Genomic DNA, 26482 nt, shown 5'->3' on the forward strand with positions numbered 1-26482 from the left:
AAACAAACTGTGATGTCAGAAATAACCACCACTAATATTTTGTTGTATAAATTCCTGTGTGTGTGTGTGTGTGTGTGTGTGTGTGTAGGTACAGAGGACTATAAATACAATTTTACTGTAAACACAATTTTGCAACTTATTTTTCTTCAGGTCACATTTTTCTTACTGTGGTAAAATACACATAACATGAAATTTACCATTTTAACATCTTAAAGTGTATGACTCAGTGGCCTGAAGCACATTCATAATGTTGTGCAGCCACAACTACTGTCTAGTTCTAGAACGTTTTTAAAACCCCAGAAGGCAATCCCATACCCATTAAGCAATCACTCCCCATTCCTTTCTCCTCTCAGCCCATGGCAACCACTAATCTGTTTTCTGTCTCTGTCAATTTGCCTATCTAGATGTTTCATATAAATGGAATCATAAATATGTAATGTTGTGTCTGTCACTTAGCACAATGTTTTCAAGTTCATCCGGGCTGTAACATGTATCAATACTTCGTTCTTTTACCTGATTGAATCGTATTCCATTTGTACATATATCACATATCGACCTGCCTAAGGGATTGTATTTCCAACAACTCGAATTCTCACAATAATCCTGGAAGACGGACGATGTGATTTGCATTTTACAGGGGAGAAAAAGGAGACAGAGGAGGCTATACAAGGGCATATGGTATTATTGTTGGTGCCAGAATCAGAATCCAGGTTTGTCTGTTTACAAAGCCTGTCCATGTTCCATTTAAATTCTATTTACAGAACTATTTCCTTAAGATAAAGTTCTAGAAGTGAAATTTACAGATCACAGGACATGAGAAATTTTAAAATTACTTATTGCCAAACTTTTTAAAGGCGAGACACTTTTGGTAACTTCATTAAGCTTGAACCAAGAATTTTACAGATTTAATTTAGTTCCAAAGTGCCTTTCAAAACTTGATGCTACAATTTTTTGGCATGAAGGCCATATTCAAATTGCAGAAAAATGAGCTCTTGTTTATGCATATCATAAATTGACTGCCAAGACACCAATGTGAATTTCAGGAGTCTCAAATTCTAGAAGGAGGAGTTAGAATTCATGATTTCATGCTCTGAGTCTCAAAGCATTTTGGCTAATCGTGATCAATCTTTTGATGAGTAACTCAAATCTGGAGGTTTTCGACACGAAGAAGGGGACTGCTCCAAATTCTCCTTGGGAGGAGAATTGGTATTGGGGACATGATGTTCGAATTTCTCGGCAAAATGTCGTTTTCTGATAAGTGGAAAACGTGTTTTCCAAAGGAAACCTGCTGCTCTGTGTAAAAACGAGTTCGATAATTGCTCTAACTTCTGTACCAAATACCAGATCGAAAATAATTTTTTGTGCTATGAGTAATCTTGGTGTAATGGCTATAACAGAACCAGTTCTGAGTCAGTAAAACCCAAAAGTTGGTTTGGTGGAGGGTTTCAAAATACTTTTACTTATTTGGTAAAAGGAAGAATGAAATGCAGACTGTCGTCATTAAATGTTCTGCAATACAAGTACTTTTTACCTGATACATTGTTTGCATTTAGTATTTTTGTTAGAATAGTAGGACAACCTGATTCCAATGCTTAATTGCATTAGTCGCACGGATTTCAAAAAAAGTTGTGAGGAGATTAAAATGTATATACTTATGCACCAAATGTCTATTGAGCACCTACTCTGTTAAATCGCTAAGGACCTATCAGTGAACAAAACAAATAACTCTCTACCCTCATGGATATAGCTCAGGTAGCTGGCTGGTTGCACGATACACACCAGACAAACAAAATGCTATCTATCCGATGGTGATTAAAAAAAAAAAAAAGCAGGATGAAGGATAGAAAGTGACAGAGAGGGTGACTTTTGATCAAGGACCTGAAGAGAGAGAATATGCTATGCAGTAATCTGGCAGGATAGATGGTTAAGGCAGGGGCGTCAGTAGGAATAAAGATCCTCAAGAAAGATTGCAGTTGGAGGGTTTGAGAACAGCCCAAGGGCCAGTAGGAGCAGAGTAGAGTGAATTGGGGAAGGAATGATCGGCAATGAGGTTACAGAAATCTGGGGCCATGGAGGCCTTTGTAAGGATTTTGGCTTTTCTTCTGAGTGGAAACTATTGCAGGCCTTGAGTAGATGTGATATACTTATTAAAAGGTTAACTCTGTTTGCTGTGTGGGAAAAAGACCTTAGAGAGGCATGAGTCGAAACGAGAAAAGCTTACAGAAGTCTCGTGCAGTAATCCAGGCTAAGATGGCCGTGGCTTGGGTCCAGCGGAGAAGTGGTTAGATTCTTGACATATTTCTGAAGGTAGAGTCCATGGAATTTGCTTACAGATTGAATGTGAAAATGATATAAGAGCCCATTCAGGGATGATTTTGAGGTGGTTAGCCTGCAAAAAATGTCATTTATTTAAAAGGAACATTTCAAGTATAGGTTTTTGTAGTTGTTTTTTATAATTGGTTTCTGTCATGGGGTGATGAATGAGTTTGGTTTGGGGCGTGTTATGCTCAAGATAGCAATTGTAGTCCAGCTGGGGCAAATGAAGATCAAATCTTTCCAGCTGGATCTTCACTGGCCAAGTCCTCCATTCTGGATGGGCTGTATCAGCCCATAGAAAGGATGAGTTTTTTCTACTTTGTATGCCTGGAGTAGACAGAATTCTAAGATCATCCCCCAAAGTCTGGCCCTGGGTACACAAATATGTTCTCTTAGCTATTCACTCAAACATTAGTATAAACACTAAGTACTAAGGTATTGCTGTGAAATTTGCAGATGTAAGTAAGTCGTCACATCAGTTGGCCTTCAGGGAGATTATTTGGGTGGACCCTGCTGAATCACTTGAGGCCTTTAAAAGTAGAATTTCTCCCAAGGATTGGAAAAGAAGAAATCAGAGAGACACATTCCAACTTGCCTTCCCATGGTGGCCACAAGGAAGAAACCGTGGGTGCCTCTATGAGCCGAGAGATGTCCTCATACAATGACTAGAAGGAAGACAGGATCTCGGTCCTGTGACACCAAAAATCTGAATTCTGCTAACAGTCAGTGAGCTTGGGAGAGGACTCTAATCCCAGATGAGACTGCAGTCCTGGCCAACACCTGGATTTCATCCCAATGATCCTCTGAGTAGAAAACCCAGCCATGCTGTGCCTGAATTTCTGACCTACAGAAACTGTGACATAATTTATTTGTATTGTTTTGACAAAGCTCTTTAAAACTCACACCATCGGTGACAGGGGCAGCCCTAAAGGAGAGGAAGCAGAGAAAGCTGGCGTAGACAAATCTTTCAATGGGGTTTTGCTAGAGAGAGAACAGAGAAATGGTGATGTATAGAGAAGGGGGTCGAAACAGTACTGTTTTGTTTTAAGGTGAGAAATCTTATAGTATTGAATACTGACAGGAAGGGCAAAATTGCACAGGAGAAACAAAATTGTATTCCAGAGAGAGAATAGTCCTAGTGCAATGTCCTGGAGAGAGGGGTGGGACCCAGGAGATAGTAGGAGGAGTGGGTTTGGCCTTCCACAAGAACAATGGCATCTTTCCATAGTACTGGAGGGAAGGAAAAGTGTCCTCTATGCACACAGAGAGAGGCCAGCTACTCGCTGACTGGTAGGAGACTCCTAATTGCTTCCATTTCTCAGTGAAATAAGAAGCAAGGATATCAGTCAAAAAGGGAAAGACAAAAAGGGAATGTAATCATCTAGGAGTGAGGGTAAGTGAACAGACCAGGGAAATACAGTGGGCTGGCTTTGGTCTTCTGAGACTAGTGACTAGGAATTTAAAATCATCAGGTTCAGGCTTTAAAACATCAGAGAGTTGCCTTTAGCCAAATTGGGAGTTGTCAGATAACTACAACGAGAGAAAGAGAGACACAAGGGAGTCCAGGATATATACAGGGGATTGGTCGTGATGTTTGCCATGGAATCTAAGCATGGTAAGAAACATATAGGGAAGCAGAATGAGTAAAAGGAGGTAGGACCATTGAATTATAGGTCCCTGGGGTAGGCTGAATAATGCCCACCCACCAACGATGTCCTTGTCCTAACCTCAGGAACTTGTGAATGTTACCTTCTATGGCAAAAGGGACTTTGTCGATGTGGTTAAGTATCTTGAGATGAAGAGATTATCCTGGAGGACACAATGTAATCACAGAGTCCTTATAAGAAGGAAGCAGGTCAGTGCCAGAGAGGAAGGCAATGTAATGATGTCAGAGGCAGAGATTGGAGGGATGTGCTTTAAAGATGGAGGAAAAGGCCACAAGCCAAGAAACACAGGTGGCCACTAGTCACTGAAAAGGTCATAGAAATGGATTCTCCCCTCAAAGCCTCTGAAAGGAACCAGTTCTGATGATACTGTGACTTTAACTCAATGAAACTGATTTCTGATTTCCATGCCCCAGAACTGTAAAGTAATACATTTGTGTTGTTTGAAGCCACTAAATATGTGGTGATATGTTACAGCAGCAGTTGGAACCTACTGCAGTCCCAACAGAATTGAAGAATGGTTGAAACTGAGATACTCAAGGGAGTGAGCTCAAAGTTAAAGAATGTGGTCAGCAAAGGAGGTACCTGAGTTGGGCACATGAGATTGTGCAGTGAGTGGCCGTGACCATGTGACGAGGCTAAGACCACAAGATTTGTGGACGAGGTGTAGTAAGACATAGTCATTTGAGAAAAGACCAAGGACCTCAGAGCCTAGGGCTTAGAAGAATTATCTAAGTGGGTAAAAGATTCTTCAACTATCATGATAAATGTGGCATTGGAGACTGACAGCGATCTAGAAGCTTAACTCTTGTAGAACCAAGGGTGAGTGACTCTGGGGCTTATAGACGACTGCAAAAGGGAAGGGGAAGCAAGTGATTGAGTCTGATGGTAGGAGTCTTACAAATGGGAGGAGCAGTGGAGGGAAGAAGTAAGAGGATGGTCTGGAAGAGGGATAATGGGAAGGAAGAGGGATAATGGGAACAAGGACAACATCTGCCCCCTCACTCCAGGCCCACCAGTATGAGGGGCTGAGTGAGCTAGAACAGCCACCACCTGAGACAGCTACACGGCAAGCAGTGCCCTTGAATGCATCCAGGATTCAGAGAGGGTAAGAGGGCAAGGGAAGTAAGTTCCAGGGTGTCCCATGAGTGGGCTTTGCTTTGTAGGAGGGAGTGGGAGATGAAGCCATATGGAGGACATATAGTGTGGTATGTGGGTAAGAATCTGGAAAATGAGGGAGCATCTTGGGGAGGATCCTAGCTTCCGAATGGTGGCTGATGAGATTTGTCCCAATGGCCTCCTGGCAGATGGTGGTAAAGAAGTTGTGAGGACTTGGAGGTTAGAGGGGGTCATCGTGCTATTGGCACCCAAGAAAGCTCTTCGTGCTTTCACCCTCTTCATGCCTACTCATGGCAGCAGAAGGAAAAGGGATACTGAGTGTGAGCATATTTTGAGATACATGATATAAAGGGAAAAGATTACTTACATGTTCATCTGATAGAAAAGTGATGCATGACAGAAAAGAATCTCTTGCTCTGATTGGTTTTCACAACAGCCAGGTATCCACCCCAGAACCTGCAATGGCTGTCAGGCTTCCAGCTACTCCCACTGTAGGCCAGAGCCTGAGCTGACGAGAAGTCAGAGCACCATCTTTCAAAACCCACATCTCTGCTCAACACCAAGAAGGTCCAAGAACAGACTGAGCCCCTGTCTTATGATCAGTGGGTTGAACTTAAACTTTGAAGGTTTGGTGCTTTGGGCCCATTTTCAATATGTTCCCCAAATAACAACTTTATTATAAACACGGAGTCCCAATCAAAGTGTGGGTCATGGGGGAAAAAAAAATCTAGTACTGTGTGATACGTGGGAATGTTTGAATTAAAAACAAAAACCTGCATGGTGGGACCAGCCTTTCAAAGAGTGTCACAGCAAATACATGTTGGCAATTGAAGTTGAGACAGAGGGGAAATGAGTTGCCAGAGGTCTTTGAGGTATTATATGATGTTGAGGTCACAATAGCCAAACGGATAAAAGGCTGTGGACATACAGAGATTGAGGAACCCAGTAGGGCAAGAATCGAAAGGGCATCTTACTGTTGCCTAATATTCATGAAGAGGCCTTACCCAACATTGTGCGTTAGCTTGTGATTCCTGCATTTCTCTGGCAGGATGGGTATAACATACCATCTTGTAAGTCCGGTCTTCATCTAGGGTGGGTGTATCCCAAGCAACGAACGACTGTGGGAATACCAGTAGGGTCCTCAGCCATCAAAAATTGGTTCAATTTTGCCAATTACTGAAGGGCACAGGAAGCAGGTTCTGGAGGACACCCAGGACCAGCTCTTCTCCATTTGCTTTCAAGATGTTTAATCCCTTTCCTCAACCCTTAACACATAGCAATCATCAGAGCTACCTCCTTCTTCCGTGAGCTGGCAGGGGTGCTCAGAGATGGCAAACTAATTTTGCTGTCAGTCAAAGAGAAATACACTCTGAAAAACCCCTTCTGACCCTAACATTCTGCGATCATAAAACAAACCTCCCTGTACCCCCAATCATAGTGTGTATCCTTAAATTAAGTACAATTTGACTTTGAATGACCCATGTCACATGTCTCTCTCTCTGAAAGGAATGATCAGGAGGCCGCTCTGCTCTGCTTTCTACCATCCATGAATGCTCATGCAAGAACGGACGACTGCCACTTTGCCTGAACAGAGCACAATATGCAATTACTTTAGTCAAAAGTACTTTGAGGTGATAAACTCAAGGTGACGCTGAAAAACTAACTTGTTGTCTTCATCTACACTTTCATCTTTATTCACCAGGAATTAGACTTTAAAAGTACCAAGCTTCCTGTGTTGTAGTCTTTCGTCAATTCTTGATTCTTCTTAAGGGAATTACTAAGTTCCTTAGCATATGGCCTTTTACTAAGATCATCAACCAACCCTAGAAGGAAACAGAATGAGTGACAAAGAGCTCCGGAAGCGTGGCACTCTCCAGGGAATGTATGAAGCCACCAGGACCACAAAGGGCATCCACTTATGAGCTTGCTTTGTAAGTGACTGCTCGCTTGGCCGGAGTGAACGTGAGGATATTTGAATTTGAGTTGAGTCTGGGGTGAGGAAAGTGGAGAGAGGAGGAAGATCCATTTTCCATAAAGCATCAGGTTCAGAATGGGTACAGAAGAGCGTTTGGAGCATCTTTGGGACTAGATGAGAGTCCTGGGCACGTGTTCAGAAGAAAGCAAAGGTGAAGGAAGACCAAGACAGACTTCACCTGCTTTGCTTCGCTATTATTCAAAGGAAATAAACTTTTGAAAGAGACCTAGGAAGCATCTTAAGGAATGCTTAGTTTTCGTCTTATTTCCTAGTCTGTTGAAATAATTAAATTTTCATCGTTAGCCATCAGAGGATGAGGTTTCTCTCATCTCATTGGCTTTACACAAGGGTGGTGTTTTTTTTTTTTTTTTTTGATTGTAAAAAGATTTGCATGCACTGGAGGCCTTTGCATCTGAGAGGAGATTTCTGGAGCTTCTCCCTCCCCCAACTCCTTCCTATCCTCAGCCTGGACTGCAGACCACAATCACCAAAGCTGTCAGAATTAGAATCTCTTGGGTTGGGGCCTAGAAACCGAATTTTCAAAAATTTCCCTGAACAGCCAGATTTGGGAAACACTGAAAATTCCCAAGAACAATAGAAAAGATGGAGGAAGAAGAGGTGAGGGGATCAGGGGGAAGAGATCAAGTGCTCAGAGGACTCTGGTTGTCTTTCTGTGCTCTTGTGCAACAGAAAGCTAGGACTTCTTGTCCCTTGCTTCTTCTTATCTTCTACTAGCTACTGGAAAGAATGAGGGGAAGTTGGATGGGAAGACCCTTGGTGCTAAGGATTTCTGCATTCAGGGGGTCATACCAAGTGGGGTCAGACTGGGTATTTGTGACCCTTGTGAATTACCTAAATTAACTGAGTCTCAGTTTCCTCATCAATAGAGCTCAGTGAGTGGCTGCCACCATCCACTAATGGGTCCGGGCCAACCCAAAGTAGGCCACAATTTAGAGCCTCCAAAAGAGTCCCAGACATGGCAGCCCTGGTATTCCCAGGCACCAAAGACACGCTAGGGCAGTGTCAAGGTGATCTGAAATACACATTGGCCCTGATGGAGCCCTGAGCCAAGCTGGGAATGGGACCATACTCTTCTCCCATACTCTTCTCCTTCCAGTTTTGCAGACTCTGAACTGTCAAGTCTCATTCAAGCCTGTCTTCTTCCAAATGAACCACAATCATTTCCTCCCCACCACGGCCTTCTTGCCAGCTCCATTCCTTTGAAACTGTCCACTGCTAATTATTGGTCTGATTAAAGCAATGATCGCTAACGTATGGATGACGGGTGCGTTTGCAACTTTTCAGGGAGTGTTTGTTAATTCAGAGTGGTAAAGTGGATTCAGGAGGTGGATCGTTATGGTCTTGACTATTCGGGGTTCCTTGACTATTCCAGGGAACTCCTCACCCTGAAACTGATCTGTCAGCCTCAGAAGTGCCATTCCAGTCTTTTCATTGGTCAGTTTTGTCTCTACATCACACCAGACTGAATTAAATATGTGGAGGAAAGAGTGATGGCCAGCACACCCCATCAGAAGCCATGAGAGCTTTCACCAGCATCATTTTTCTTCAAATGTCAAAGAGTTTGCCTATGATATTTATCTGAAAATAAATGCCTGTTTGGATACCTCTTCTTCCACAAATCTTAAATGAGTAAAATCTTGAATAACTAAAAATGTTACACCGTCAGGTCCAGGAATGTAGTTAAGATGCTAAGACTCTCAGAACTTGGGAGGAATGTTGTATAAACTGCCTATATTTCTTACGATTAGGGTTGGCTCCTCATGACCAGAAACATAGTGTAAACAAGGTAGGACTATATTTCTGTCACATATGAAAGTCCAGAAAGGTGTCCCAAGACCATTATGGACTTGCAAGTGTCACTGACCCTTACTTTCTGTCTCCTTGCTCTTCCTTCAGTGGCCTGGATTCATGGTTAGTTTATGATCCAAGATGGCGGCCCCAGTTCCGGTCAACATGTCCACATTGCAGCCAGAAGAAAGGAGGAAAAGGGGAGAGCACACACTCCATTTCAGGACACTTTACATAAATTTAACACACAGTTTCCACTAAAATCCCGCTGACCAGAATTTAGTCACATGACCAGGCCTTTTTGCAAGGAAGGTTGGGAAGTGCAGCCTTTGATCCAGGTGTGTTTTCACTCCTAGGTTATTGTGGGCTTTCCTCAGCCCTCCTGACTTCCACGTACCTTAGCCCTGGCAGCAACCACATGCATGTCGCTGCCTGGAGCAGCTGCTTCCTGAGGCATAATTCTTCTTTCTTGCCTTGGCTGTTATGGCACTTGTGAGGTCATGTCCTGTGCATATCTAGGTGCCGATCTGGGACCGAGTCCCTGAGAACATTCACTTTTTGTTAGTTTCTCTAAGGCATAGAAGACATTCTCTGTCCTGACACTGTAGTGGAAAGTAAGGGAAAGCCCCTCAGACAGTTGATTCCATTAATCAACAAAGATGTTAATGAGGCATTGGATATGCCAAGTACTGGGCAAGGTGTTGAGGATGCACCTAGAGGTGTGAGGCCTCTAGGGAGACAGGAGCAAATGCAATGTCAAAAGTTGGATGGTTATCAGGGAGCTCTGGGTGAGGTCACCCGGACTGTCAGGGCAGAAAGAGGCAGTCAGGTAAATCATGTCGAAAGAGGCTAGCTTGAAAAAGACTTTTGAAGAGGAATAGGGATTAGTCAGGAAACATGGAAACATGTATTCCATGAAGAAGGCTTAACATTACCAAAAGGAAAGAGAAGGAAAAGAGGGTAGTGTGCTTATGCAATACATGCTATCTGGCATTTTTGGAAATGCAAGAAGAGGGAATTAGAAAGGCGAGAAGGCAGGGGCCAACTCCTGGACCGTCTTGAATGTAACATGAGACAAGTTTCACTTCAGATTCAAGACAATGGAGAAACCATCAAAGGGTTTCAGCCCATGACACGGTCAATCTTGCGTTTGTAGATAGAGTACTCTGGTAGCCCCGTGAAAGAAAGTTTCAAGGAGGGTTAACGAGAAGAGGGGGGACCAAATAGGAGCCTACTGTAGTAATGCGAAGAAAGCTAATGATAGTGTGAACTAGCATAGGGGAAGGGAGATAGAGATAGAGAGAAACGTCACAGAAGTCAACCAGATAGGTGTGATGTCTGACTGAACGGGAGGAGGACTGAAAGAAAGCTACCATGGATGACACTTTGCTTTCTAGTGTGGGCTTGACTGGATGGTCCTGCTAACCAATGAGAGCAAATGTGCATGAGAAACATATTTAGAGAAGATGCTGCTCTTATGTGGTAGACAATTAAGGGTGCTGTGCCTGGGGATATCCAGGTGGAGAAGTCAGATTGTTCTAGGAATCAGAAGCTTCTGGCCTGGGAGTTCTAGGTGGCCATGATAAGCATATAAGTCTCAGTTTCCATCATGTACCAGGTCATTCAGATGGGATCTGTGGAGCGAAAAGAGCAGTGATCCAAAAGCAAAGCATGAAGGAGCTTTTTCAGAAGGAAGAGCACCAGGGTGGAGGGATACAATGAAAGCCAAAGGCTGAAAGAGCTTGGTAAAGATAGTACGGACCATGGTGTCCTGTTGCGTATAAGAGACAGACCCTAGATGAAAGGACTCAGACAGCTTTTGTAGTAAAATAGGATGCCGTTGGTGACCTCACTGGGAGTTATATCAAGCTTCAGGAAATGAGCTTCATCTCAGAGTAAATTAGCATGAAGAAGGGAAATGCTGGGTTCTGACTTCTGTGTGGAGTAAAGATGTTGGACAGTTCCTAGTGGTTTTACAATGTAAAGGAAAGTTTTATTGTTTTTGGTTAGTATCAGGGAGATTTGCATGCTTCTTTTGGCTGCAGGAAGGGGACCAATAAAGAAAGAACATTGACTTGAAATTTCTCAATAAAATAAGAGGCAGGAAGTCTTCTATGATTTGGAAATGGAAACGAGCAGTGACTTTTGGAGTGATTTTTGAGGGGAACGGAATAGAGGATGACCAAGAACCAGTAAAGGGCTTGATGGAACTCTCTCTGGGATCAGAGTCCTGTTCCGATACCTTAAGAATGGAATTGGAACTCGATACTCCACTTTATGGATTTCAGCGTCTGATCGCCTCAATCTTCAAACATAGTCTGCTCATGGATCCCTATCGCTGGGCTCTAATCCACTTCGTGGCACACTTCTGTGCATTGTGTAACCTCCTCTATGTCTTATCGACAATTTTCTATAGCTAACACTGTTATCTACTGTCATTTTCCCCAGATACTTTGTTCTACCTGCCAAACTTGAATTTTCTCTTCACCTTGCATCTGAGCTCACTCCAACCACAACTTGACAGTCCATGATTAAGTCCCAATCTTCACTTCTCCTGGTCTGCTCTAACCTAATCCACCACAGCAAGTTGGTCTGCAGGCAAAAAAAAAAAAAAAAAAAAAAAAAATCTAAGCAATGGGTAAAGAAAGGTGACTTTCTACTTTCTTCCTCGCTCCTTTCTTAAAAGAGATAATGCTAATCTGGCCGGATTTCAAGACATTGACTGGATTACGTTTACTGGTGAATGGGGTCTCTGGCAACTGCTCAGCCAGTACTTGCTGAGCTTCTGTCATGAGCCAAGTGCTGTTTTAGGTTCTGGAGACACAGCAGTGGATGAGACAGTAGCCCTGACATTCTAATGAGACGAGGCAGGCAGTGACCACCTAGTTTGTGAATGGCTGCTACCAAGAATATGAAATAGGTCCATATGTGAAGAGGACCAGAAATGATGCTTTGGCTATAATGAGTGGGGAAGCACTCTCAAGGGAGATGACATCTGAGTTATGACCTGAAGCTGAGGAGGAAGTGACTTTGTCAGGGAAGATCATTATTAACAAATGCAAGGTCCAGAGAGAGAGGAGTTGGTGGCATATTTTACAGATGGAAAGAAGGCTAGTAGTGAAAAAGAAGGAGGGTGGAAGAAAATGTATCACAAAATTGCATACCCACTGTTTCCTTTATTCTTGCAGCTAGCTGGGTCAGTTGAGGCAGAGCCTGAGTCCTTGAACAGACCTCGCCACCTTGTCCTCTGACTCTCTCCTCTTCCCCATTCAGATGCCTCCAGCTGGGGTGCGGAGGGGTGGCTTCTGAGTCTTTCCAGAGTGCTTCATTATGGAGAGTGGAGCCCTGGAACAATTTGTAACAAAATGATAGCTAGTTTATCGTTTGTCTTATTCCCTTGAGAACCCTGTGGAAAAAGCCATGCTTAAGGAGCAAAGGGAATTCAGCTCTTCTTAGATTCTTCTAATACTATCAAACACCCACGACCAATGGCTGCCATGTGAAGTTGGCAAATGATTGATAAAATGTTTGTATCGAAAGGAACACCATACTCTTAGAACGAAGGGCGTAAAAGGGTAACAGGAAAAGAGCATAATCTAATTCCGACCTCAAGTATTTTGAACAAATTTCCTAAGCTTGCATCACAAGCTGATATGCAGGAATCCAATTCTTAAGAGCTTGTTTCACATGTTTACAGATATTAAAATGTCCAGAATGCTCCTTTTTAAAATGTGCAGTGGCAAGCTATTGATGAGACGTGATGGAACAATCCCCATTGATAACTCCGGATTTCCCTGGGGAAGGTGAGGAGTTGGGAGGCATATTAAATCAGCCATCAGCCATCAGTTTGCTTTTAAGAGACAGGAGCCAAACGTCTCCTGTTCAGAGAATGGGCAAATATCAGAAAACATGTCAGGAATTCCAAATTGGATGACCTTGGGAAGTTGCAAGGCATTACAGGAAATAACAGGAAATGAAGAATATAAAAGTAACTTAGCAGATGCTCTTGAGAGCTTCAGTGGTGGGACCACAGCATTGTTCTTTGGCATTAACCAGATAGGACAAAAATAGCACGAACTTCCAGCAAAGTCTCTGGGTGGGTGGCAGAACTTGGGGATGAAATGAGGTGAGAAGAGGCTTCTGTGACCCTTGTCTACCAAATCACTTTGGAGGCAGAAAGTCAGAAAACCCTGTAGATTAGAAATAGAATACGAATTACTTCAGGGAGAGGATTGAAGAGATTGCTGGCTCTCAGAAGATTCCCAAGCCACATGAAAATGGATAGGCTTTTTAAAGTTCAATGATTTAAAAAAAAACAAAGAACAAAAATGAATCAGCCTCATCAAATGAGTAAAAATCCGCTGCTTAGAGAAAACAAAGGGCATGCTTAAGGAAGATTTCAGATGTTCTGTTCTCGGGTCTTCTTCCTGTTTTCTTTTTAGTGCTGTGTTTTGCACGGGAACCTGATCTCACAATGGGACTTTGATTATATTTCGTGCTAATACATATATCCCCTTAGTCTGCTGATAAGGGAGTGGAGAGTCTCAGGAGAGGGCAGCAAAACGAGGAGGGAGGAAAATTAGGGCAGGCATTTCTGCAAGACTGAGTGAATACTACAGGAATTTGGTCATCTAAAAATCAAGAAAATATAAAACAGAGAGTCTAATGATTAAAATCAGTGAATGACGTCAGTTTTCCTTTTTATTCCAACCTCCCATCTTCCACCACAATTTAACCCAAGGTCCCTTTATTTGTTCATTCACAGATAATGTAGCATATGGCCTATTCTGGACATGGAACTCCAACGATTGCTTGTCCAAAGTCCTCAGGACAAGCATCTAAGGCCTGGGTTGCGAAGACAAGTCACTTTTAACGCTTACCGGGGCTACACTCGAAGGTCCCTGTGGCAGACAGAATTCTAAGAATAACCCCCCCAAAACCATTGTCCTGTGTTATCCATTTCCCTTTGAGTGTGGGGGGGGGGGGGGGGCAGGGTGGGAGGGGCCTGTGATTTTGATGAGTCATTCCATGACTGTTAAATTTATGGCCAAGGAAGACTGTCCAGTGGGTCGAATCTGATCACATCAGCCCTTCGAAAACATCAGAACTTTCCCCAGCCGCTCACAGAAAAAAAAAGCTATGTGAGGTGATGAGTGTGTTAGTTAACTTGACAGGGGGATTTTTTCACAACGAATGCCTAAATCAAAACACCACGATATATTCTTAAATACCTTACTATCTTAAACGTCAATTATAAAGCCAAAATTTTTAACACATGGATGGAACTGAAGGGTATTGTGCTAAGTGAAAGAAGTCAGTTACAGATGTCACTTATACGCGGAATCTTAAAAAAAATGAAAACAGGGGCGCCTGGGTGGCGCAGTCGGTTAAGCGTCCGACTTCAGCCAGGTCACGATCTCGCGGTCCGTGAGTTCGAGCCCCGCGTCAGGCTCTGGGCTGATGGCTCGGAGCCTGGAGCCTGTTTCCGATTCTGTGTCTCCCTCTCTCTCTGCCCCTGCCCCATTCATGCTCTGTCTCTCTCTGTCCCAAAAATAAATAAAAAACGTTGAAAAAATTAAAAAAAAAAAAAAAAAATGAAAACAAGTGAACACATAGCAACAACAACAAAAGAGAGACACAGACTCATGAATACAGAGAGCAAAACAGTGGTTGCCAAAGGGGAAGGGGTGGCGGAATGGGCAAAATGGGTGAAGGGAATACAGAGGTACACACTCCAGTGATCAAATAAATCAAAGGCACGAAAAGTACAGCATAGGGAATACAGTCAATATTGTAATATACTTGTCCTGGTGAGCATTTTGTAACGTATGTAGGTAACCGTTGAATCGCTGTGTTGTACACCTGAGCCTAATTTAATATCGTATGCTGACTATACTTCAAAACAAATCCTCATTACATCTGCAAATTTCCTTTTCCCGGGTAAGGTATTCACAGTTTCCAAGGATTAGGATAAGGACATCTTTGGAGGCCATCCTTCAGCCTTCCACAAGAGATTTCCTGCACTTCGCTCTATTTTTAAATTTAACCTTTTTTGCCACTTGGGTACCCCCTCGGCTAATAACACATTAGACACCAAGGTATAATGGCAAATAAGGGGCAAATCCTTGCCCTTCTTTATTTATTGAACACCCGCAGGAGGTCTAGGAGGGCATCTGGGTGCACGTGTTTTCCAAAACTCCCAAGTTATTTTGATGTGCACTGAAACGTGAGGCCCACGGCAGCCCTTGTACCCAGCACTGTCTAAACCTCCTGAATGAGAGTTTTTATGGGTGGGTAGGGACAAACGCCTTTTCTTTGTCGTGCAATACTGATGTGTACGAAACCTTGGGTTTGCCTACTGGAAACATAATGGTCCCTAAACTAGTGCTCAGAGGGGATAGGACCTACAAAGTTGAAAGCTCAGAGAACAGTAAGCAGGGGTTTGTGGGAAGCCAGTGAGAGGTAGCATAAAGAAAAAAATATCCCCTCCTTTCCACTAGGAAGTGGAGACACAAGGCTAGAGACATAGGTCTCCACTGGTGAACGTGGGCATCTCAAGGTCACGTGGAGTCTGTCCCCAGAAGGTGAAAGAAAGACGTGTCGAGTGAGGCTATCCAGGCAGACTGTTTACACTTTGTCATGGCTGTAAAGATCTGAGAAGGGATTTTTAGAAACTGTTTTGACAGAAAATAACATAGGCATGGAAGGTCCATAGGCATGGAATAACATGGAAGGTCGATTTACCATTAGGAGGAAAATCACCTCTGAGAAGCGCCTTAGGGCGAGAGTCAGGTGGGAGGGGAGAAGGCAGGATTCATTCTGATGGGCCATCTGGGAGGACACCCACACTGTGGTCCCTGAGCAAAAGCAAAAGCCTCTCAAGGCCATGAGTGCGAAGTGACTTGGTACCAGAAGCAAGAGAAAACCAAAGCTCAGAGCTCTGTCCTAGACAGTAGAACTGCCTGCACTTTGACTCAGATGCCCCAGGCCAGGCAGGAAAATCCGGGAGTCTGGTGAATGTCATCTCACTGCCTACATGATGACTTCCATGTTGTTTATTGTCAAGACAATTTCGCAACAACATTAAAACAGTTTTTAAAGAAAATAGGCACCAGTAACACCACCTACCTAATCCAACAGCTTAATGAAGTCTTTGGGAATGACTCTTGAGGACCAACATTCCTGCTTAGTACACATCAAATCCTTATTCTGGTTCCGAAATTAGTCTTTTTTTTTTTTTTTAATCTCGCTTTCCACATCTAAAGTGAAGTTGCAAAAGCAGAAATAATATTAGATCGTGAATAAAAATGCCAAATAAAAGTCAATTTAAATAACAAGAAGAAACACGGTTAACATGTAAAAATCTTTAATGTTTTCTTTTGTCTTTATAAAGCACTACATATCTCGGACAGGGCAAAAATTGAAATTGGGTAGGTGAGAAAAAGAAAATAAAAAGAGCTCCTAATATCACCTGGAAGGAACAACATTAATATTTTGTGTCTGTGCATATACTTACACTTACCTTTTCTCCTAATGAGACCATACTGCACGTATCATTTGTTAATCTGTGTGTGTGTGTGTGTGTGTACATGTACATCACTCTACAGAGGTGGAAAATCTAAGACATTCTACGTTCTTCTCCTGCCACATTATCTGAATGCCTATTTCATAAAATATTATATGGACGTCACATTTCTCCAGTTCTCCATAAGCAGAGGATGCATTTCAGAGTGTCACAGCTGGGGGTCTTAGTCAACTAACACTCCTTGGAGTCAGGGAATTGTGAAGTTCATTCTCAGGGCCACCACCAATGTATCAACATTTATTTAACCAGCAACATGATACATAAACGAAGGTGGTTGAATTATTTGCTGCTACAAAAATGCTGCAAAAGGATCTCTGTAGTTAAATTTACTTCCTTTTCACATCTCAGAATGGCTTTTGGATTCAATTCTTAGACATATAAAAGCGATGGCAAGGGTTATGGACATTAGATAGGTATTAAAAATTTGCCCTACAGAGAGGCGGAGCCAATTTATATTTCTGCCAACAGAATTGGAAGAGGGTCCATTTCTTGTAGCCTCACCAGTATGATAGGGTCATTTAAAAATCATTGCCTGGGCACCTGGTTGGCTCAGCCGGGTCAGCATCGGACTCCCGATTCTGGCTCAGGTCGTGATCTCATGGTTCGTGAGATCAAGCCCCGCGTTGGGCTCTGTGCTGACAGCTTAGAGCCTGCTTAGGAGTCTCTGTCTCCCGCTCTCTCTGCCCTTCCCCTGCTCTTACTCTCTCTCTCAAAAAAAAGTAAATATTAAAAAAATAGAAATCATTGCCAATTTGAGAAATGAACAATGCTATCTCATTTTAAATCACATCCCTTTGATTCATCATCTTCTTCTTAGTTTTTTGTCCATTTACATTTTTTCTTTATGAATTACCTATTCATAATTTCCTAGGCCCATTTTTGCAGCAGAGGTGTTAAGCTTTGATTTATTGATTTACATTTACTGGATATACAAGATTTGTTTGTTGTACAATAACAGTATAGAGATTATAATATATTCTTGCTCTACTATATAGATAATAGATAATAGTATAATAAGTAAGCATGTAAAATATCTTGGTCTGCCTCAGAAATTGCAAATATTTTTCTTAGTTTATCATTTATCTTCTAATTTTGTTTAGGGTAGGTTGGTTTTTGTGTTGCTGTGTTTATTGTGTTTTGAAGTTTCAATATTTTAATATAATCAACTCTATCCATAGTCCTTTCCCTTCTAGATTTCTTCCTGGGTTTTTTTTTGTTTTGTTTTTTGTTTTTTTTTTTTAGAAAGACCCTCTCTCCCGCAGATTATTTAAATATTGACTTATATATTCTTCTCAACTGGTTACGGTTCCTAATGCAGCTGGACTCTACTTTCGTGGAGAATATAAAGAAATGATCAAATGTTTATTTTCATATACCTAGCCAGTGGGCACAACACCCTTCATCAAACAAATCATCGTGTTCTCTTGTTTAAAGTGCTACCTTTTCCAGGCGATAATGATAGGTCACCCTGACAGATAACAGTTGTTAACTATGTTCCAGGGCTTTTCATGAATCAACCCTTTCCTCCCCACCTCAGGCCTTGCTGCTGTTATTATCTTTATTTTACTGAGAAAGAGATAGGCACAGAAGCGTTTCGTGACTGAAGCAAGGTCACACAGTAAGCCAGGACCCAGACCCTGTCGGGCTAGCTCCAGAGCGCTGACTCTTCACGTACTACCCCATACTACCTAATTTTTCACATAGCCTTCAGTTTGCCTCTAGTCTCTTTTTCTGCGTCTTCCTTAACTATGTCATATAGCTTTTACGACTCCGTAACATACCATACTATGTGGTTGGGTGCGTCCCTGAGAGTCAGACCCTGTGATGAAAGTTCCTTAGAATGCAATCGGCAGGACCCACAGGCACAGTTGTGTGTGCTGGAACTAGAAGCTTCTCCTCCTGTAGTACTTCAGACATTTAAGTCGGAAGCATTAGGGTCATTCTGCTGAGCATCGCTTTCCGTGTACTTGCCAGAAGGCCTTTGAAATTCAGTTGTCGATGCTTCCACCCTCAGGTTCATGCTCTCCCGTATCTGCATGAAATTTCTTGACCTTCTGGGGATGCAGATGCTTCCTTCCCTCGTTCTGCTACAGTTGCTCAGTGCTAATTGGGAAGCAAAGGCATTAGCTCAGAACAAGGACTTGAACTGGGCCACAGTCATGATGTCTTTAGATTGGTTTCAGATGCACAACGTAATAATTTGATATTGTATATATGGCAAAACGATCACGACAATAGGTTTATTGCCACACATCCTTACAATTTTTTTTCCTTGTGATGAAAAATTTTAAGACAAGTGTTATTAACTGTAGTCACCCCACTGTGCACACATTACGTCCCCGGGACTTATTTATTCTCCAACTGGAAGTTTGTACCTTTTGACCACCCTCACCCATTTTACCCACCACCCACCCTTTGCCTCTGGTGACCACCAATCTAATCTCTGTATCTGTGAGCTCTTTTTTTTTTTTTTTTTTTTTTTTTAATTTCACGTGTAAGTAAGACTGTAGGGTATTTGTCTTTCTCTGTCTGACATATTTCACATAGCATAATGCCCTCAAGGTCCATTTATCTTATCACAAATGGCAGGATTTCCTTCCTCTTTAAGACTGAATAATATTCCACTGTGTGTGTATTATATATAATATACACTATATATATATAGTATATAATATATATATGTATATATATATTTGTATTCTTCAAAACATCCTACCATGTTACTAAAGCAGGATGTGATTCATTCCCAAGGAGGAGACCTCTCAGTTAGACATACCAATAAAGCAAGCTTGGGCCAGATACAACAAAATTGCAAACAACCACAGAAAGGATACAGTTTTTCATGGAATGTCTCCAAGGATCTTATGCCAAGATGTAGCTTTCAACTTGCATTTTACTTAAGTCTGTGGTAAAATTAGTTTTTACCTTTTGAATTCCTATTAGATTGCAATGCTGTGGGTGCTTGGAGGTGATCTGAAGAGTGTCAGAAATGTTGTCTGAGACCTTACATTTCTGATGTGCTTAGTCACCTCCTCAAAGTGGATGATTGAAGAAGCAAATTAATAATTAAAAGGAGAAAATTGGCAGAATTCGTGGCGAGAGCTTTCCAGGAATTGTCAACTTGGCTGAAAATAAACAAAAAAACACCCCATACCACTTACCATGGTGCCTGGAACACTGTGGGCTCTCATGAAATTTTTCTTTAGTATGGAGAGAGAATATTGTTTGTCAGTTCAAAAGAAGTCATAGGGGCCATGTAAAGTTCACAGGTAAGGACCTAACGTTTCACGCCTGATGACTTTGGAAGAAAACTCAACTTTTAAAGAAACTAATTTGGAAATTTGGGACTTTCTTGGTCTTTGTGCTATGCTTTAGGGAAGGAATTAAATAGAGAAACCTAAGGGCCCATCTGGAGCGTTAGGTAATTTGTCATTTACATAATTACTCTTTTCAAACCATGTCAAGTCTTGCAAGACCTTAAAGTCTCTTTGCCTATGTGCCAGTTCGTTTCTTTCTACTTGATATGAAATTATGTTAGATGATTCAGATTGATTGTGTGAGGCCGTTCCCTCCATGTTCTACTCTTTGTTGACATTCCTCTCCCACCAAAACAGATGCACACCCAGGCACACATACCCAACATCCCAGTGTCTCTAGTAGGGACATTTTTATAAAAATAATATTTGATTGGATCCAACTGAATTTTCTTCTTTTTACAATTCAGTCTAGATATGGCCAAGATCAAATCCACTCTCATTTTCATTTATACTATATCACATTATTTACTAGATAAGGGACTGTTGTCCACTATTGTGGTCCTGAGCAGTAACTGGTGTCATCACCAGTATAAAGGGAGGGGATACCACAACACTCTCAAGTGAAGTTCCTTCGCTGTCATATTTTAAATTGAGTTTATACCCTGGCTTTAGAAGGTTTTCTCTCTCTCTTTTTAATTGATAATTGTCAGAGAAAGGGAATGTCATCTCTATGGACTGAATCCCAAAGGCTTTCATTACCCACGTTCAAGTGACTCGTCTTGGAAAATAGGCTTTCAAAGGAAGATCTGTGCTACTCAAACTTACTCTGGTTACGGTGATGCAAATTAATTTTTTTCTGTGAAGTTTGTGCATTTAGAACATTGTTTACCAATGACAGAGTCAAGAACCAGACTTATTTTCTCTTTATTCACTCTGTGAGATTGTGCAGGTTCTGAAGATTTCTGATGTTTTTACTCATTTTATTAGGAGTGTCTCCTACAAACCAATTGTTAAAAGCCTTGACTCTGGGTGTTCCTCACGTGTTCATTCTGAATTTACTTCTAGAGAGTGGCTATCTTTCAAGGCAGTAAGAAAGCCAGTAATTCCTTAAGTTTAACCTCTAGAATGTTCATAGCTGGGGCTCTTACAAAGGAGTTGTTTTGCCACAAACTCACTACCTTTAGTAGAATATTTTAATATTTTAAAATCAAGAGGCATAAAATCTCAAAGAAAAAATACCTGGCAAACCTTATTCACTAGAATATCCCTGTCACATATCTCTATGGAAATATACATCTTCATTGACCGCACCACTCAAGTGCCACCATCTTGGTCTGGTCACAAGACTTGGAGTTAGTGCTAGGATAAACCATTGCCTATTTGGAGGACTCCTTAAGTGCTGGGTAGTTCCAGAAACAACCATGTGAGGCTGTATTCAGCAGAGTTGGATATTATTTGGGATGTGGTTTCTGAATGGCTGGTGATTCCTAGAATGACTAAATGAACAGAAGTACAAGGCAATTTGGCTCCATTTATTAATGAGGTTTGGGGCTTTGGTTTTGGTTCTATTCATTAAGTTCATCAGCGCGCATATTCCCCAAAGCTGGTGTTTAAAAAGAACCCAAAAGAGGACTTTGATGGGAGAGGGCCAAGATGACACCCAGTAAAGTACAAATATTTATGAGGTTGAATGACAAGACATTGTTTTTTGAAATTCATATTATCCAATTTTATTGATATTTAGAAACAAATGTATTCCTTCCTCTCTTCCTGCCACAGAAGAAAAAAAAAGGTTTAATTATTGCTTTGAAGTATCTCTCAAGATTATTACATGTTTTCCCTTCGTTCATGCATAGAGCAGACGAGAAATAGGAGAAAATTAAGTCTTTAAGAGAAATTTTTCATCTCATGCAATGAAACAATTTTGTTTTAATTTTTCTCTTAAAGTACAAACGCATTTATTATTGTTTTAGTACTTTTATTATGCTCCAAGATCTTATTTGGTTTTGAATTTTCTGTCACCATTTACCGGCCAGAAGAGGGCTCAAAAGTGTTGGAATTTCAATAAGCAACTCCTGTTATTTTCTTTCTCCTGAACTGATTTGTATATATTAAGCATTGTTTATGTAAATTATTTCCTGGGATCTTAGGTCTCACTTTTAGCTAAAGTTTTCCTTTCTTTTATACACTCCAAGGATAACAGTATTTACTTCTGTGCAACTCAGATGTTATGGTTCAGTAACATTTTTTCTAATTACAAGTCTCTCGTGTCTTTTATGTGGTGAGTCAATGACTCGTTTGGAGTAATTTGATTAATACAACATTTTTTTTAAATAGTCAACAAAATTCCAATCATGTTTCATAGCTTCAACTCAACATAAAAAATTTAAATGCTTCCACTATTATGACAACCTTAACTTAACACATATTTCAAATATTTTAGTACATTTGTCTCCGTGGTCAATGCTTAGTTTTATTACTTCCTTTACTTTGTTTTGCTTGTCAATGTCCCCCCTCCTACTACTTGTAGGTCATTTATAAGAAATGTCTACATCAAATTTAGTATCCTGAGGTTCAAGTTTCCATTATTCAAAATGACTCATGTGAAAGAAAGTAGATCCCGAAATACCCAGTCCTGTTGCCTTGGGCAAGTCACTTAATCTTTTTGAAACTCAGAAAAACAAGACTGAAGATCTCTAGGGTTGGTTCAAAACTGTAAGCTGTGTAATCCTCTTTCTGGAAGTGCAGGTCCTTATGGAAAGCGTGGGGGGTGACATACTTTTCTTGGATACAATTCTCATATAAGATGCTCGGTAAATCTCTGGGGTCTAGCGCTGGGAGCTGGAACTAAGGTTGCTAGGTAAAATACAGGACCCAGGAATTGCATGGCATAGCCTTATACTAGAAAATTATCCCCCGATCATCTGAAATTCAGATTTAACTGAGTGGATTTTGTTTTTATTTGCCACGTGCCCCAACTTCAACCAGGCCAAATTCTTCAGTCGCCAAGCAGGCTCGCGCCGCTGCAGTAGAAGGAAGGTTCATCATTACTTCTATTTGCCAAACATTATCCACAGTAGGTAAATTACGGTTGCCTCAAGCCCTGTGATCTCCAACAGCCTGAAGAGCCCAGAACAAGACCTTCCTACAGTTTTAAACATCCTTGAATGGGCACTGTTTTTATAAAAGAACCTTCTCTGAACCGTACCCACTCAGCAACCTCACCTACTCTGCAGTCTTTGTGGCTAGGCATATTAGTCAACTTGGCCAGGCTCGTGTGCTTCTCCTGAAAGTGAACAAGGAGGCAGGAGTGTCCTTTCCAATCTGGCCAATGATTACAGTTTTTAGTTGAGCCTAGCTTTTGAACAATGAGGTGCCTTTTTGCAGTCCAGATGCTTTCAAATGCCAACAGTTGCTTCATTTTCAGAAGAGGATCTACGTATAGACCCTCGTCTCTCTCGTCTCACAAATGGGAGCTCTGTTTCTCAGTGTACAACAGGGAAGCCAACGACATGTCGTATAACAGAAACACTACTTCTAACCCTATAATCCCTTTAGTCTCCAGATCCTTGCTTTTCAAGCTGTGATGTGCACACTGAGCATCTGGGGATCCTGTGAAAATGTAAATTGTTGTTTAGTTCGGGGTGGTGTCCAGATGTGCCACTGCTGGTGGCCTGTGACCACGCAGAAGAGCAGAGCTAACTGGGAGCATTCACTGGGCAATTGCTCACCTGCGCAGGGATCGATGAGACACCCAGTTGTCCCGGTAAGCAAGAGATAACAGTCATTCACTTAGGGGGATCCATGAAAATCTGCTTAATATCATCTCCCCTCCCCCCACCATTCCAGCTGAAATCTCCCCATTCCAGCCACTTACCAGCTTTAACACGTGGCCTGAGGGCCAAGTTCAACTAAACCAGTGCTAGAGTAGATTAGATTTCACAATCCCTGACTAGTTAGTGCTACGTTATATACTTTTAAAAAATCATTATTTAAAAGGTCAACCAGGAAAAAGTGAACAGTATTAATTTGAATGGCTTTACTTACTAGACTTTTATAGTTTTCCTATTGACATCCTAAGATACCCTCCCTATACATTGCATAATCTACTCAATTTACTCAGAAGAATGGCAAGGTTATCGTTATCAATCAACCTGTATTTTGAACGCCTACTAATGTCGAAGCCATGGTGCCAGGTAAATGATGAAGAAAAAAACAGAAAAAATCTGTTCTTTTCCTCCAACAAAGGTAGACATTAAATGCCTACAATGAGCCAAACGTGTTTTTTTTTTTAACAATTCCTTTTTTTTTTTAACATTTATTTGTTTTTGAGAGAGAGAGAGAGACAGAGCATGAGTGGGGGAGGGGCAGAGAGAGAGAGGGAGACACAGAGTCTGAAGCAGGCTCCAGGCTCCGAGCTGTCAGCACAGAGCCTGACACGGGGCTCAAACTCCCAAACCGTGAGATCATGACCTGAGCCAAAGTCGGACACTCAACCAACTGAGCCACCCAGGCGCCCCAAGCCAAACATGTTTTTGACACTTTATTTACTTTACCTCTTTGAATTTTTGCAAGAACCCTCTGGAGATTATGATTATAATCTCCATTCTGAAGTTGAAGAACTACATCAAACTCAAAAGCTTCTGCACAACCGAGGAAACCATCAAAGAAATGAAAAGGTAATCTATGCAACGGGAGAAAATATTTGCAAACCACATATCTGATTTGGGGTTAATATACAAAATATACAAAGAACTCATACCATCCAATATAAAAAAAAATGAATTAAAAAAATGAGCGAAGACTTAAACAGACATTTTTTCCAAAGAAGAAACATACATGGCTAACTGGTAGACGAAAAGAGTCTCGTCATCAGGAAAATGCAAAGAAAAACCATAATGAGAAAGGTGCTGGCTGGCTTAGTCTGTGCGGTGTACAACTCTTGATCTTGGGGTTGCGAGTTGGAGCGTATGTTGGGTGTGGAGATTGCTTAAAAGTCAAATCTTTAAAACAAAACAAAACCACGATGAGATGTCACCTCACATCAGTTAGGATGTCTTTTATCACAAAGATAAGTGACAGCAAATGCTGATGAAAATATGGAGAAAAGGGACTCTTTGTGCACTCTTGGTGGGAATATAAACTGGTACAGCCATTATGGGAAACAATGTGGAGGTTCCTCAAGAAAGGAAAAATAGAATTACCGTATGATCCAGCAATCCCACTCCTGGGTAAATTTCCTCCGTGACCAGGACTCTGGGAGTGCCACTGATGTAGACAGGGACATCAGGAGGGGGTAAGTTGTGATAAACACACAATTCATTTTATTTAGCACTTACCATGTGCCACTCTGCTTGCGGCTTTAGAACCACTGCCTTATTCAGTCGTCAACACTAGAGGTAGATACCGTTCTTATTATTAATAATGATAATATCGTCCCCATTTTACATACAGGAAAAATGGAGATAAAAGAGGGTAAGTAATCTGTTGACGGTGACTCAGATGGTCAACGATAGATCTGAGAGCTAACCCTGCATGTCTGATTCAAAGCCATGCTCATGAGCCCTGTGCTGGCTGCGACCTCAGAGGAAGGGCTTGAGCAGAAACGAGAGTGTGAAGCCATAACGTGCTTCTCTCTATATTCCGACTATGTTTTCCTGCACATTGTTCATTGCGTATCACGTATTCGCGTGTATCGGAATGAAGTTTTATTTCCCCTTCTAGATTATAAACTCTCTGAAAGCAGACTCTGGAACGCTTGAATTCTCAATGCCTTGGACTTAGGAGGTGCTCTCCTAAGTTTGAATGAATGAATGAATGAACGAATGAAAACACAAGAAGAGTCATAGGGGCCAGACAGAAGGATCTTAGAGCCATGTGTATAGATGCCATATTTCACATATTCTTAAAAAGAAAACGGACAATAAGATAGCAAATGGTATCAGAATTGCATGAGGAAAAACACATTCAGATTGAGGCACATCCCCGTGGTCTGTGAGCATCTCTTATTTTGCCAGGCTCCTTAACTTTTCACAGTCGCACTGAATCTATGTGCTTGCCATTGAATCCTGTGAAAATCAAGTTTCTGGGCAATGTCCACATTTTATTGCAATTGTTCTTTTCGTTTTGGTTTCATCTGCTTTGCCCTCCCTTCTGGAAAGTTAAAACAATGTTGGTTTTTTTCTGTGATATTTGAGCTTCCGAATGACCGTTGCCATCATCCTTCATCCACTTATCACAGCTCTTGCTAATAACAATTATAATTGATTAAAAAAATTGAATCCATTGTCTAGTCTAGATAACCTGTCTGCAAGGGAAAGACAGAATGGGATGGAATGGTAGGCTTCTCAGTCACACAGTTGCAATCTCTTGATTTTTCAGAGACATCTCAGCTCAAATATCCTCTTGTGTTTAACACCAGGAGGTGGGAGGTAGACTGAGGGGAGACGATTTTGTGCCAGGAACTTTTCCTCAAGGCAATTCACAGTCCAACGTGCCCACTTTCTTGGGACTGGCCAATCATCTCAGGTAGATCTGGGCCAAATTTAGACTCAAACCGGGGCAGAGTCTTGTCTTCCAGAGTAAAGACTCCAAATCAAGAGATGAAAAATAAGGGGTGCCTGTGTAGCTCAGTCGGTCAAGCATTCGACTTTGGCTCAGGTCATGACCTCACGGTTTGTGAGTTTGAGCCCTGGGTGGGGCTCTGTGTTGACAGCTCAGAACCTGGAGCCTGCTTCAGATTCCGTATCTCCCTCTC

General features: G+C 41.7%; 1 long non-coding RNA gene across 1 annotated transcript; it reads right to left on the reverse strand.

The window, feature by feature from the left end:
* Positions 1-8963: 8963 nt before the first annotated feature.
* Positions 8964-16120, reverse strand: LOC109264982 (uncharacterized). The gene is made up of 3 exons (XR_008422131.1): positions 16012-16120; positions 12048-13073; positions 8964-11475 (listed from the first exon to the last, which is right to left on the reverse strand). It is a non-coding gene; the product is annotated as an uncharacterized LOC109264982 (long non-coding RNA).
* Positions 16121-26482: the final 10362 nt, after the last annotated feature.

The sequence above is a fragment of the Panthera pardus genome, unplaced genomic scaffold (genome assembly GCF_024362965.1).
Source record: "Panthera pardus isolate Hobbes unplaced genomic scaffold, ASM2436296v1 HiC_scaffold_10, whole genome shotgun sequence".
Taxonomy (NCBI): Eukaryota; Metazoa; Chordata; class Mammalia; order Carnivora; family Felidae; genus Panthera; species Panthera pardus.